Source organism: Ovis aries, chromosome 1 (assembly GCF_016772045.2).
Source record: "Ovis aries strain OAR_USU_Benz2616 breed Rambouillet chromosome 1, ARS-UI_Ramb_v3.0, whole genome shotgun sequence".
Lineage (NCBI taxonomy): Eukaryota > Metazoa > Chordata > Mammalia > Artiodactyla > Bovidae > Ovis > Ovis aries.
In genome coordinates, this window is record NC_056054.1 from 61,808,569 (window position 1) to 61,822,175 (window position 13,607).

General features: G+C 46.2%; 1 long non-coding RNA gene across 1 annotated transcript; it reads right to left on the reverse strand.

The window, feature by feature from the left end:
• Positions 1-3,047: 3,047 nt before the first annotated feature.
• LOC132657971 (uncharacterized) lies at positions 3,048-11,334 on the reverse strand. Its single transcript, XR_009596807.1, has 2 exons — positions 11,068-11,334; positions 3,048-8,659 (listed from the first exon to the last, which is right to left on the reverse strand). It is a non-coding gene; the product is annotated as an uncharacterized LOC132657971 (long non-coding RNA).
• Between the last annotated feature and the right edge of the window lie 2,273 nt (positions 11,335-13,607).

The window sequence follows — 13,607 nt, forward strand, 5'->3', positions numbered from 1 at the left end:
AGTCATGGAGAGAAATCACTGAAATGGTGCTATGTTCAATGTACATTATGTGTTAAGACTGTTGGGTGGCTGAGACCTGCCGTTCACCTTGAACTTTACTTCTGTGGTGCAAATGTTGCTGGGCCAGCAAGCGCTCATCTGCCATCCCAGTGTGAAGGATCGTTTTCCAGCTTCTGTGCTGAACTTAGGATTTTGCTAACTCCAGCCACATGCCTCCATCACCACTCTGTTAAATTGCTCCCTTCCTGGGACTTTTATTGTTTCACTGGTAACTTCAGTTCCCTCACGATTCTGGGGAGACACTGTACGTGCCTCTTCACCTTATAGAAAGAATTGGCAACATCGGACCTCAATGTAAGGTTAATAGGAAGAGTAGAGAAGTATAATGAATGGGAAAGTTGTTAAATTTGCCACAGTCTTGTACAGCTGATGAGGGAATTATCCAGTGATTGAGTCTGGGCCCAAGATCATAACTTCTTGAATTTTAATCTGAATTCTGCCATTTTAGTCTGTAAAACTATGTCAGCTTCCTTGTGTGTGTATAATATATAACTATAGAACATGCCCAACCCTGTCTTCCTCCCCTGCTTCACATTAGACATGGAGAACAGACATATGCCTTCCAATTCTCCTTTGCTGCTAGAGGTGACCCAGTCCTGGCCATGGGCTGCTGGAGAATTCGGAGAAATAGTTCCTCTCTCTTAGGAGGCATGGGAAGAGGTTCTCCTTTCTTTTATGTTCCTCTCTTTCTGCTGTGGATGCTGCCTTGTGAGAATGTGATGTTTGCAACTGCCATCATGTCACGCTGAAAGGGAGGCCAAGAGCATGCAGAGATGCTCACCCCGCACCCGGACATCACTGAGCTGCTGAACATCCCTGGAACTGCTCATCCTTCTGTCCAGTGAGACGATTAAATGACTTCAGTCTAGACCACCATCCACCGGGTGTTCAGATTCTTACAACTTAAGCATCCCACCCAATACAAATTCCTATCTCAAGGAATCATGGTAAAGATGAACTGAGATAGTGCATGTCAAGTGCCAGGCACAAAGTAATTATTCTATAAATGGTGACTAATCTAGGGGTTTACATGGGGTTTAACTTGCTCCTTTCCAGTATTGCTAACTCACCAATTTATATTTATGCTGGGAAATGAGTGAAGTTTCATAGACTCAACTCCATTTGTTGAGTATATATCCCTATGTGGACTCCTGGGACAGGAGCTCCTCAAGTTCAAGAGCTGTGTCTCATTTATCAGTAAGCTCCATGCCTGGCACAGAGTGTCCTGAGTAGATGTTTTTGGGTGGATGGATGCCTGGACATGAATGGCTAAATGGATGGATATGGTTGGATATGAATTGCGGGGGTGGTGGATGGCTGGATAAGGAAAGGTAGATGGATTGATGGTTAGGCAGTAGTTGGATGGTATGGATGGATAAATGGATATGGATGGATATAGATGGATACGGTGGGTACATGGTTGGATGGATGAATATGAATGCATGGGTGAGCTGACAGTTGGATTGATAAACAGATGGGATAAATGGCTGGACTAGTGAACTAACCCCAGTGTCTAAGCAGAGTCCCTTCTTACACGGCATCAGGCCTAGCAGTCTCTTGTTCTGCACAATGCCAAAAAATGAAAATCATAATTGCACTGTCATAGGAATGTGGCACTTCTGATTAAGACACTAACTAATGATATTTTACAGTCTATCCAGGGATGTTTCTACCCGGGCTAAGAATAGGTCAAGGTCACCAAAAGGATTTATCCTTCTCACTGTGATGATCAACATCAATGATCAAATTTTACTTCATATATTCCTGTATCAGCTAGGAATTTCTATTGTCTGCTACTAACAGTCTGGAAATAATGCATAATCAACATGAAGTTTGGAGATAAGTAGGGTTCCCCAGATGCCTTAGTGGTAAAGAATCCACCTGCCACCAGATGCAGGAGACTTGGGTTTGATCCCTGGGTCAGGAAGATCCCCTGGAGGAGGAACTGGCAACCCACTCCAATATTCTTGCCTGGAAAATTCCATGGACAGAGGAGCCTGGTGGGCTACAGTCCAGGGGTTGCAAAGAATAGGGCATGACTGAGCAGCTAACACACTTGGAGGTAGGTGGTCCAGGCCTGGTTGGTGATTCTTTATGTCATCAAGAACTTAGGGTTTTATCTCACACTTTTAGCTGTGGTTTCCACCTCAAGGCTGCCTCATGCTTCAGGCATGGTCACGATAACTCCAGTCATTAAACCTGACTTCCAAGTAGGAAGCAGAAAGAACTGAACAAGAGTACATCTCCTTCCTGGAAGTTCTACCAAACATCATCCATTTATATTTCAGTGGCCATAAATTTGTCAAGTGGACACAACCCTCTGCAAGGGAAGCTGGAAAATATAATACCAAAATTTTGGCTGGTAAGTGGCCACCATGCACACACTCAAGTTCATTACTGAGGAAGTCTAGGAAGATGGATATTGAATAGAAACAATCAGTTTGCCCCATCCTTACTCTGCCTTTTCCTCTTTCAGTCTCAAGAGCCCATCTAAGTTCTGACCTCTGATCTATTTGGGTTTTCGTTTTTCTTTAAATCTGCGTTTAACTTTTAATGTTTATTACCTAGTCACTGTGGAGTCGGAAATGGCAACCCACTCCAGTATTCTTGCCTAGAATACTGCATGGACAAGGAGCCTGGTGGACTACAGTCCATGGGGTCCCAAAGAGTTGGACATAACAGGGGGACATAGAGCATGCCCACATCTAGTCTCTGTATGAAGGGGCCATTGCGGTGTTGTTAATGATGCCTTTCCACCACAACAGAATGAACAACCTAACTCAGCCAGGCTGCCTCTCACTTTAGACGGAAGCCTAATGCCTCCAAGTAGCCTGCCATTAATTTGCCAACACCACCTAAGATACAGGTGTAGAAAGAGGCAAACAACCTGTGACTGAGTCTTTACTATGTCTCATTTAATCCTCCCAATCAACACTTAATGTTAAGTACCATTACTAATCCACACTGATAGATGCGGAAACCAAGGATCAGAGAGATTAATTTACTTTAAGTCATACAGCTGTAAGTGGGATTTTAAACTCAGATGTGTTTTATCCCAGAGCTTTTCTTAGTACACTAGATGTTTTAGTAAGTTCTGGGCTGTCTCCTGAAGATAAAACCAGGCCCAAACTGGAGTCCACAGGTGTGAGGGTCTGTGTAGAACACACCAACCCCAGTCTGGTTGGGGTCACTGATTTCAGAGGCTGCCCCTGGCCACCTGCCAGTCTGCAAGATGGAAGCAGCAGGGTTAATGGAAAGATTCGCCATTGGTCTAGTCTTCGGCCTCTGTGCTGCTTCTATCCCACCATGGCACGTGTAGAAAATGACAGTATTTGCACAGCAGGAGGGGAACAGAAGCGGATGCTGGTGCCCTCCTGCCAGGTGATGAGGGCTTCATGCCCCTTGCCTTCTCCTCTTTCAGGAACACTGGTGCCCTTTTCCTGTTCCAGGCTGCAGTCCAGGACTCCACATTCCATCTGCTGGGCACTTCTCTTCAGTATCCTCTAAGCTCTGAAAACTCCTCTGGCTTTCCCAGTCTTTCATCACCTTGATGCTTTTGGAGCACTCTCATCAGTTATTTTTCACAGCATGTCTCTCAAACTGGGTTTGTTTGATGTTTTCTTATGATTAGATCAAAGATTTTATCAAGAGTGCATAGCAGTGATGTGCCCGTCTCAGTGTATCATACCCAGGGGTCCGTGATGCCAGTGTGTCTTATAATTGGTGATGCTGACCATGAACATTTGGGTAAGGTGGTGTTTGCTGGGTTTTCCCACTGTCAAGTAACTATGGCCCCATTGTAATTAACAAGTGTCTTGGGGGAGATACTTGCAACCCATTCAAATAATCTGTTTCCCGTCAAACTTCTGTCAACTAATTTTAGCATCCATCTGTGAATGCTACTCATGCTGTTCTGAAGGTGATTGTTCTATGTGCCTCATTTCCTCATTTATTAATTTTAATTTTCCTGTAAAGAAGAGTTGTCCCTTTCCCATTTTTATTTATTCATTTGACAATTTATTTATATCAATATTGACTCAGGAATATTTTATTCTATGAACTAGAATACTGTTTTGAGTTTTTTGCTGCTCGAGTTGCTTTAGCTCTGGCCATTGGGAGCTCTTTCAGATTAGCTCATGTGGTTTTTCAATGAGCTGTTGTCCTTTTGGGGATAATTTCTTACTTTTTGGAAGAACCAAAATGTTTCAGATTTATCCTGTGTTTTAAGGCAATAAGATAGGAAACTGAAAGATGAACTCCCCAGATTGGTAGGTGTCCAATATGCTACTGGAAATCGGTGTGGAAATAAACGGACCCAAAGCAAAAACAACACCGGGTTGTGGATGTGACTGGTGATGGAAGTAAAGTCTGCTGCTGTAAGAGCAATATTGCATAGGAACCTGGAATGTTAGGTCCATGAATCAAGGCAAATTGGAAGTGGTCAAACAGGAGATGGCAAGAGTGAACATCAACATTTTAGGAATCAGTGAACTAAAATGGACTGGAATGGGTGAATTTAACTCAGATGACCATTATATCTACTATTATAGGCAAGAATCCCTTAGAAGAAATAGAGTAGCCATCATAGTCAACAAAAGAGTCCAAAATGCAGTACTTGGATGCAATCTCAAAAACGACAGAGTGATCTCTGTTTGTTTCCAAGACAAACCATTCAATATCACAGTAATCCAAGTCCATGCTCCGACCAGTAATGCTGAAGAAGCTGAAGTTGAATGGTTCTGTGAAGACCTACAAGACCTTACAGAACTAACACCCAAAAAAGATGTCCTTTTTATTATAGGGGACTGGAATGCAAAAGTAGGAAGTCAAGAAACACCTGGAGTAACAGGCACATTTGACCTTGGAGTACAAAATGAAGCAGGGCAAAGGCTAACAGAGTTTTGCCAAGAGAACACACTGGTTATAGCAAACACCCTTTTCCAACAACACAAGAGACGGCTCTACACACGGACATCACCAGATGGTCAACGCCGAAATCAGACTGATTATATTCTTTGCAGCCAAAGATAGAGAAGCTCTATACACTCAGCAAAAACAAGACTGGGAGCTGACTGTGGCTCAGATCATGAACTCCCTATTGCCAAATTCAGACTTAAATTGAAGAAAGTAGGGAAAACCACTAGACAATTCAGATATGATCTAAATCAAATCCCTTATGATTATACAGTGGAAGTGACAAATAGATTCAAGGGATTAAATCTGATAGACAGAGTGCCTGAAGAACTATGGGCAGAAGTTTGTGACATTGTACAGGAGGCAGTGATCAAGAAAAAGAAAAAGAAATGCAAAAAGGCAGAATGGTTGTCTGAGGAGGCGTTACAAATAGCTGAGAAAAGAAAAGATGCAAAAGGCAAAGGAGAAAAGGAAAGATATACCCATTTGAATGCAGAGTTCCAAAGAATAGCAAGGAGAGATAAGAAAACCTTCCTCAGTGATCCATGTAAAGAAATAGAGAAAAATAATAGAACGGGAAAGACTAGAGATCTCTTCAAGAAAATTATAGATATCAAGGGAATGTTTCATGCAAAGATGGGCTAAATAAAGGACAGAAATGGTACGGACCTAACAGAAGCAAAAGATATTAAGAAGAGGTGGCAAGAATACACAGAACTATACAAAAAAGATCTTCATGACCCAGATAACCACAATGGTGTGATCATTCACCTAGAACCAGGCATCCTGGAAAGTGAAGTCAAATGGGCCTTAGGAAGCATCACTACGAACAAAGCTAGTGGAGGTGATGGAATTCCAGTTGAGCTATTTCAAATCCTGAAAGATGATGCTGTGAAAGTGCTGCACTCAATATGCCAGAAAATTTGGAGAACTCAGCAGTGGCCACAGGACTGGAAAAAGTCAGTTTTCATTCCAATCCCAAAGAAAGGCAATGCCAAGGAGTGCTCAAACTACCGCACAATTGCACTCATCTCACATGCTAGTAAAGTAATGCTCAAAATTCTCCAAGCCAGGCTTCAACAGTACATGAACCATGAAATTCCAGATGTTCAAGCTGGATTTAGAAAAGGCAGAGGAACCAGAGATCAAATTGCCAACATCCGTTGGATCATCGATAAAGCAAGAGAGTTCCAGAAAAACATCTATTTCTGCTTTATTGACTATGTCAAAGCTTTTGACTGTGTGGATCATAATAAACTGGAGCATTCTGGAAGAGATGGGAATCCCAGACCACCTGACCTGCCTCCTGAGAAATCTGTATGCAGGTCAGGAAGCAACAGTTAGAACTGGACATGGAACAACAGACTGGTTCCAAATTGGAAAAGGAGTACGTCAAGGCTGTATATTGTCACCCTGCTTATTTAACTTATATGCAGAGTACATCATGAGAAACGCTGGGTTGGATGAAGCACAAGCTGGAATCAAGATTGCCGGGGGGAAATATCAATAAACTCAGATATGCAGATGACATAGCCCTTATGGCAGAAAGGGGAGAAAAACTAAAGAGCCTCTTGACGAAAGTGAAAAGGTTGGCTTAAAACTCAACATTCAGAAAACTAAGATCATGGTATCCGGTCCCATCACTTCATGGCAATAGATGAGGAAACAATGGAAACAGTGAGAGACTTTATTTTGGGGGGGCTCCAAAATCACTGCAGATGGTGACTGCAGCCATGACATTAAAAGAGGCTTGCTCCTTGGAAGAAAAGTTATGACCAACCCAGACAGCATATTAAAAGGCAGAGACATTACCTTGCCAACAAAGTTCCATCTAGTCAAAGCTGTGGATTTTGCAGTAGTCATGTATGGATGTGAGAGTTGGACTATAAGAAAAGCTGAACACCGAAGAATTGATGCTTTTGAACTGTGGTGTTGCAGAAGACTCTTGAGAGTCTCTTGGACTGCAAGGAGATCAAACTAGTTCATCCTAAAGGAGATCAGTTCTGAATATATGAAGAACTGATGCTGAAGCTGAAACTCCAATATTCTGGCCACCTGATGCGAAGAACTGACTCACTGGAAAAGACCCTGATGCTGGGAAAGACTGAAGGCCGGAGGAGAAGGGGACGACAGAGGATGAGATGGCTGGATGGCATCACTGACTCTATTGATGTGATTTTGAGTAAATTCTGGGAGTTGGTGACGGACAGGGAGGCTTGTCCATGCTGCCGTCAATGGGATGCAGAGTTGGACACGACTGAGTGACTGAACTGAACTGAACTTCCCTCTCAGTCCTATAGTCAGCCACTTTTCCAAAGGAGCCCTTGTTTCTTTCGATGGAGACAGTATTTAGAAAACAAGATCTGGATACTAAGTGGCATTACCTATCATTGTAAGATAATTTCGAATCAAAGCTTGACTCCAGTTTTAGAGATGAGAAGTATAGGGGTTGGTGAGGTTACACGAATGTCTAATGTTACACAGGACAAAAGGCTGAAAAGTTCAAACCAGAACAGATCCTGCACGCTGAAGCTCTCCAGTAGTGTAAATGCCTTTTTTGTTATAAATATGAATTGATACTTAGCAGAAAAAGTGAGGATGTGCCAGGGTAGAAATGTGATTTTTGGTTGATGGAGTGTCAAATAAAGCAGACATATGTAAAAACAGACTTGGCATCTAATAAATATTTTTAGATAGATTCTGTTGAATGAATCATTGTTACCATCAAATATTTCCAGGTCTCTGTGAAATATTCCCACTATTCAGCTGTTCTTTCATTTCTTTCTGGAACATATGCAAAGGAATAAAGAACACAGGAAAATAACAATATGACAGGTTCACTTTCTGAGTCCCCATGGTCTTTGGATGGAATTTTAATGGCAGAGTTCGCCCTCCCTTTGCCATATTACCCTAGGAAGACAAAACCTAAGTCTTCGGGCAGTATCTTGGCTTTGGCAAGTGGGGAGCAGAGTGGACCCAGTATTGCTGTCTTCAGGCTGAGTCCCAACTGCCTTTGAGCCTCATGATCTGATTAATTACAACCCAGGGCAGAACAGCAGCTGCAGAGACTGAGCTTGGTTGGGCAGGACCAAAGTTGAATTCTCTGTACCTTGTGACCCAAGCACTTGGGTCAGGTGAAAGGCCAGTCCCCACTGCCAGGGGAGACCTAAAAACTCCAGTCCCTTCTGGTCCCTTCCTATGCTTAATCCTCAACACCAAAGCCACTTAAGCTTTAGTCGTGGCCAAAAATCCAAAATACACAGTAAGAAGAGAAGGCAAATACGGTGGCTTGACTGAATGAGCCTAACCCAGAGGGAGGAGATCTGGCTTCTAAATCCAGTTTTGCACTAACTAGTTGTTTATATGAGGAAAGATCTTTCGTCTCTCTGAGCTCCACAAACCTGGCCTCAGAATGATAGGGTTGAACTAGATGATCTCTAAGGTCCAATGTTGGTTTGAAATTCTAGGATGCTTCAAATTCATCTCAAGAATTTCCCTAAAAGGGCCATAAGCCAACTGTGGTCTCATTGGTAGAGCTCTGACCCCACCTAGTGGCCAATTTGGAGCATCTTTTTTTTTTTTTTTTTTCCCCTCGAAAATACCTTCTGTTCATAGGTCTCCATTGAAGTAAGAGAACAAAGCCAGTTCATCAATTCCTTTGCAGAAGTACAGCAAACTGCCAGACCTGGGAGAAACACATGTTTAATTAATGTCCTAGAAAGATATTTTTTGTGAACACACAGCCACTTCCTATGGAAAAGGCCTTGGTGTGGAGGGCATGTGGTTCCAGAGCCGGGCTCCTGATGTCAGGAACACTGAGGAGCCCCGGCACACGCACTGGGGAGACGTGTCTGGGTTACTCCCTGTGTGCTGCTCTGTTCCACACTGGTCCTTCATTCTTTCAGCTGCTCCGCAGTTAACACTTATTAAGCTTACATGCAGCGCCTCCCTCCTGGGCCTTACACTGCAGTCAGGACCCCTGGCCAGACATCTGACTCAGAAAGAGGAGTGAAGGACCCCTCGGGTTGCCTGCCAACCTAGGCCAATCCTTCATCATTGGAAGATCCCTCTGGGTTTTTTTCCCCGACGTGTGGACTCAGTTGTGTCTGACTTTTTGTGACCCCATGGACGGTAGCCTGCCAAGCTGCTCAGTCCATAGGATTTTCCAGGCAAGAATCCTGGAGTGAGTTGCCATGTCCTACTCTAGGGAACCTTTCCAAGCCAGGGATTGAACCCACACCTCCTGCACTGGGAGGTGAATTTTTTTTACCGCTGAGCCACCTGCAAAGTCCCTTTTTTCCTGACATTCCCATCTAAATAAAGACTCTTTCTTTCTAAATAAAGACGATGTTATTTTATTTATATTCGGAAGCCTGTCTGGTCCTGCTTTGAAGTATTCGGGTCATCCCTGGGCTGCAGTGCGTTTACCCCACACATTTGTCAATGCCGCCACTAATCCTGGAATGACAGACACTATCTGATGGCTCGTCACGCCCTCATGGTGACTGCTGTTTTCCTGGAGCCAGAAGTTCCACGTCGTCTGCTTTCTGTTTCTGTATCCTGGCGAGGCACGTATATATAGGCAGCAGTATTGATGTCCATTGTACAGGCAACAAGACCGAGGTAAAAAAAACAGGTAGGTGACTCCCCACATATCCAAAGAGGGAGAGGTGGAGTAACCCCAGAGGGAAGGCGTTTTGACCCCCTGCTCAATTAACCCCCAGTGTTTGGGACTGTTTTATATGGTATCAGTGAGGGGCCATTGATTTGTTAATTTTTACCACAAACACTATTGAAAACTATTAATTGCCTGTGCCTTAAATAGCTGTGTTCTTTTGTTGTTGTTCTGGAGTTTTTTTCATGCCAAGCAAGACAGTGGGTGGAGAGGGCACTGGGATGGGAACCAGAAAGCCTGGGTTCTTTCCTGACATGGCCTCTGCCAAGCTCAGGGCAGAGGAGTCACAGTCCCTGAGGCTTTTATTCCCTCACCTGTGAAATAAAGAAGCTGCATTAAAGTTCCTACCCTTCCAGAAAGCCATATATACAAGGAAAGAGCATGCCTGCTTTGGGGCGTGTTCCAGTACCTCTCTGACTCAAATAAAATGATTCAGTGCAGATATCTTTGCCTAATAACTAAGTATCATTCATTTGGACCATCCAGATCGTTCAGGTGAATTTATTTATTGATTTTTAAGCTTTTTTCTTTCCTTTTCTTTCTCTCTCTTTCTGTTTTGTTGTTGTTGTTTGGTTGGTTGGTTAGTTGGTTGTTTGTGTGTGTGTGTCCTGGCCTGTTCTTGGTACAAAATTCCAATTCCAGGTTATAAATTCCCAGGAAAGTGTTGGCAAAAAGGTTTCATCCTGAATGCCCTTCATTTCAGTGGGCATTGGCTGTTGGGAGCCCTGTGTTAAAGAGTCCGTGTTCTAAGGCTATGGGGGAGAGAGACTGATTAGCCATGTCTGCCATGGGTGGAGAAGGCGATGGCACCCCACTCCAGTGCTCTTGCCTGGAAAATCCCATGGACGGAGGAGCCCGGTAGGCTGCAGTCCATGGGGTCGCTAAGAGTCGGGCATGACTGAGAGACTTCACTTTGACTTTTCACTTTCATGCATTGGAGAAGGAAATGGCAACCCACTCCCGTGTTCTTGCCTGGAGAATCCCAGGGACGAGGGAACCTGGTGGGCTGCCATCTATGGGGTCGCACAGAGTCGGACACGACTGAAACGACTTAGCAGCAGCCATGGGTATAGGCTGGGGAAATCTGGAGGTCAAGGGCTTTGTCTACAATAGGAATTCTCCAGTGGCTCAGACAGTAAAGAAACTGCCTGCAAGGCAGGAGACCCTGGTTCAGTCCCTAGGTCAGGAAGATCCCCTGGAGAAGGAAATGGCAACCCACTCCAGTATTGCCTGGGAATCCCATGGACAGAGGAGGCTGGCAGGCCCCATTCCGCGGGGTCCAAAGCGTTGGACCCGACTGAAAGACTAACACAGGCCATGCTCAGAGGCACAGAGCAGGAAGAGAGACTGGAGCCCAGGCCCCTCCCTTCAGGGCCCCTCCCTTTAAGTCCCGCCACCCCCACCCAGCTCTCTCCTACTTGGGTGCCGCAGGCAATCAGACGTTTTTGGATGATGACGATGAAGAAATTGATGGTGCTGCCGCACAGGCTGCCAGCTTAGTCTTCTCCGAGTAGTTTTGCGTCCACCCCACAGATGTGTTTCTTCCTTTCCGAGGGACAGAAAGCGTTAACACTTGACAGAAGTTTAACTGGATGACTTTAATAAATCCCCCACCTCCGCCCCCACTGCAAAATGCTCCAAAGGCTCACGTCGGGTTAAAACATGCCCTTCTCCTCCCCGCCCGTCGGAAGAGAGACTCCTCAAAGGCGTGCCCTGTCCAATGACAGGTGGCAGGAGGAGGAGAGCATCGGGGGCTGCAGGCTGGGGGGTGGTGCAGGCGATGGGGAGGGGAGGTGGAGGGGAGGGGAGGGCGAGGGGACAAAGGCACCGGCCTCCTTGCCTTGCAGAGGAGCGCCTGAGTGAACACTGATGGCTTGAGGCCTCCAAATGGCGGAGGCACCTTCGCAGAGGGGCTGGCTGTGGAGAGGCTGCCCACCCAGATGGACTCGCTGTCCTGTGAAGGAACGTCCTGTGCTCGCTGGCTGGCAGCCAGCACCTGGCCCATCAGCCTCCCCTGAGCGCACACCTGGGGCCCCACCGGCTTTCTCACAGGGCACCCGGAGCGCCTGCCCTGAGCAGAGGCCTGAGCTTTGTGTTCCCACACAGCAAGTGGCCTGCGGCGATCCATCCATCTTTCGTGCCTTCATCAGGGAGACAGCGCAGTGGCCCTGAGCCCGTGCAGGGAAACTCTGGCCACGTGGTGAGGGAGGGTGCTGTCTGGGTGGACAAGGCAGCCTGGGCCCTGGGCATGGGGGATTCTGGGGCACGTCCAGGGCACGTCCAGGGCACGTCCAGGGCCCTGGAGCCTGAGGGCCATTCTGCTTGCAATGGGATGAACCCACTCTTTAAAAAAGCATCTGCATTGCCGGGGTCCCAGGAAAAGTGGATGCAGCTAACAAGCTGCTAGGAAGGGATTCCTCAGGCTCTGTGTGCCACCAAGCTTCTCCAGGGATGCCTGGGCCTGGCTCTCCGTGTGCACGGGATTCCCTCGAAACACACCCTCTGTTCACAGGCGGACAGCTCCACAGGGAGGAAGGCCCAAACGTCATCTCAGAGCTGCAGAGAAGGGGCTCTGGATCCCCTTATAGGTCTGGAAGAGGCCTGTATTCTCTGAGCAGTGAGCCTTCCAGTAGGCTTCTCAGGACAAGATTTCCCATCCTCTTCTGTCAGTTCAGACACAGGGCCCAACCAGCTCCCACCTGACTTCAATCCAACCAAGTGGGTTCGTCCTTTCTTTGCCACCATCAGCTCACATGCCTCAATCACACAAACCCCAGGATGCCAGACATTTGCATCACAAGGATTTATTGTTGATTTTCACAACATGATATCACCAGAGGGTGAATATGATTTGGGTCCTCAGCGACATTCAGTCACTATCAAAGGTGACCTTGTTGTCAATCAGCTGAGACCTGGGGCTAAGTTTCTGTCTCCTGGGACTCCAGAGCTGACCCTACAGGGGAGGCAGGAACAGTCTGAATCCACCCACTGGGGCAATCCTTGCCCTTGGGATCAGACCAGGACATTTGTGTAAGCATTCCTGACCCAAACTGTCTTGTTGGGTTTCTTTACACATCTGGCCCTATTTCGTGCTCAGATTCGTCATGCTTTCCTCTGCATTTGAATGTATTTCCTCTGCTCCCATGCATAGATGCACTCCCTGCCAGGCAGAAAGGTCCTCAGACAAATAAGTGAGCAAACATTTATTATCTGCTATGTTCCAGGCATTGCGCCAAGCTCAGGCTCCCCCACAGGTCCTCACTGCGCTTTCAAATATGGGGAGGGAACCAGTTCAAAATGTTACAGGTGCCATGTTAGAATGAAGTATTGGGTTTTGGGGGTGGGGCACAAAGTAGTTGCAGGAGGGGAGAGGAAAGGGTGGGAAAGCTCCCCACCACCTGGAGTTGTTTTGGGGATGAAATTCACAACACGGAGCTTTTTTTATATACTCTTAGATCTGTTTGCCAGGCGTCAGTCCTGATGGTCACAGGCTATCTGCCTGCCCTGTCTGGTGGGGACCAGCATCTAGGGTGTGGTTCGAGTCCTCCAGCCTCCCAGGAGGTGTTTAGGACATCAGATTGTCAGCATCCTAATTTTCCACAATGGGAACGGTGATGTCCATGAGAGTGCATCCCTGCCTGGAAGGAGGCCACTCCTTCTCTGGCACAACCTTGGCTAGGGAATCCCAAATAGATGTCCTCTTCAATAAGAGCTGTGTGTATCTAAGAAACACTCCAAGCCAGCGAGAAAATAAATAAATAAAAGAAACAACCCAGGACTTCCCTGGTGGCACAATAGAAAAGAATCCACCTGGCATTGCAACAGACTCAGGTTCGATCCCCAGTCCAGGAAGATTCCACATGCTACAGAGCAACTAAGTCTGTGTGCCACAACTACTGAGCCTGTTACTCCAGAGCCCATGAACCACAGCAACTGAGCAGTGTGTTGCCGCCACTGA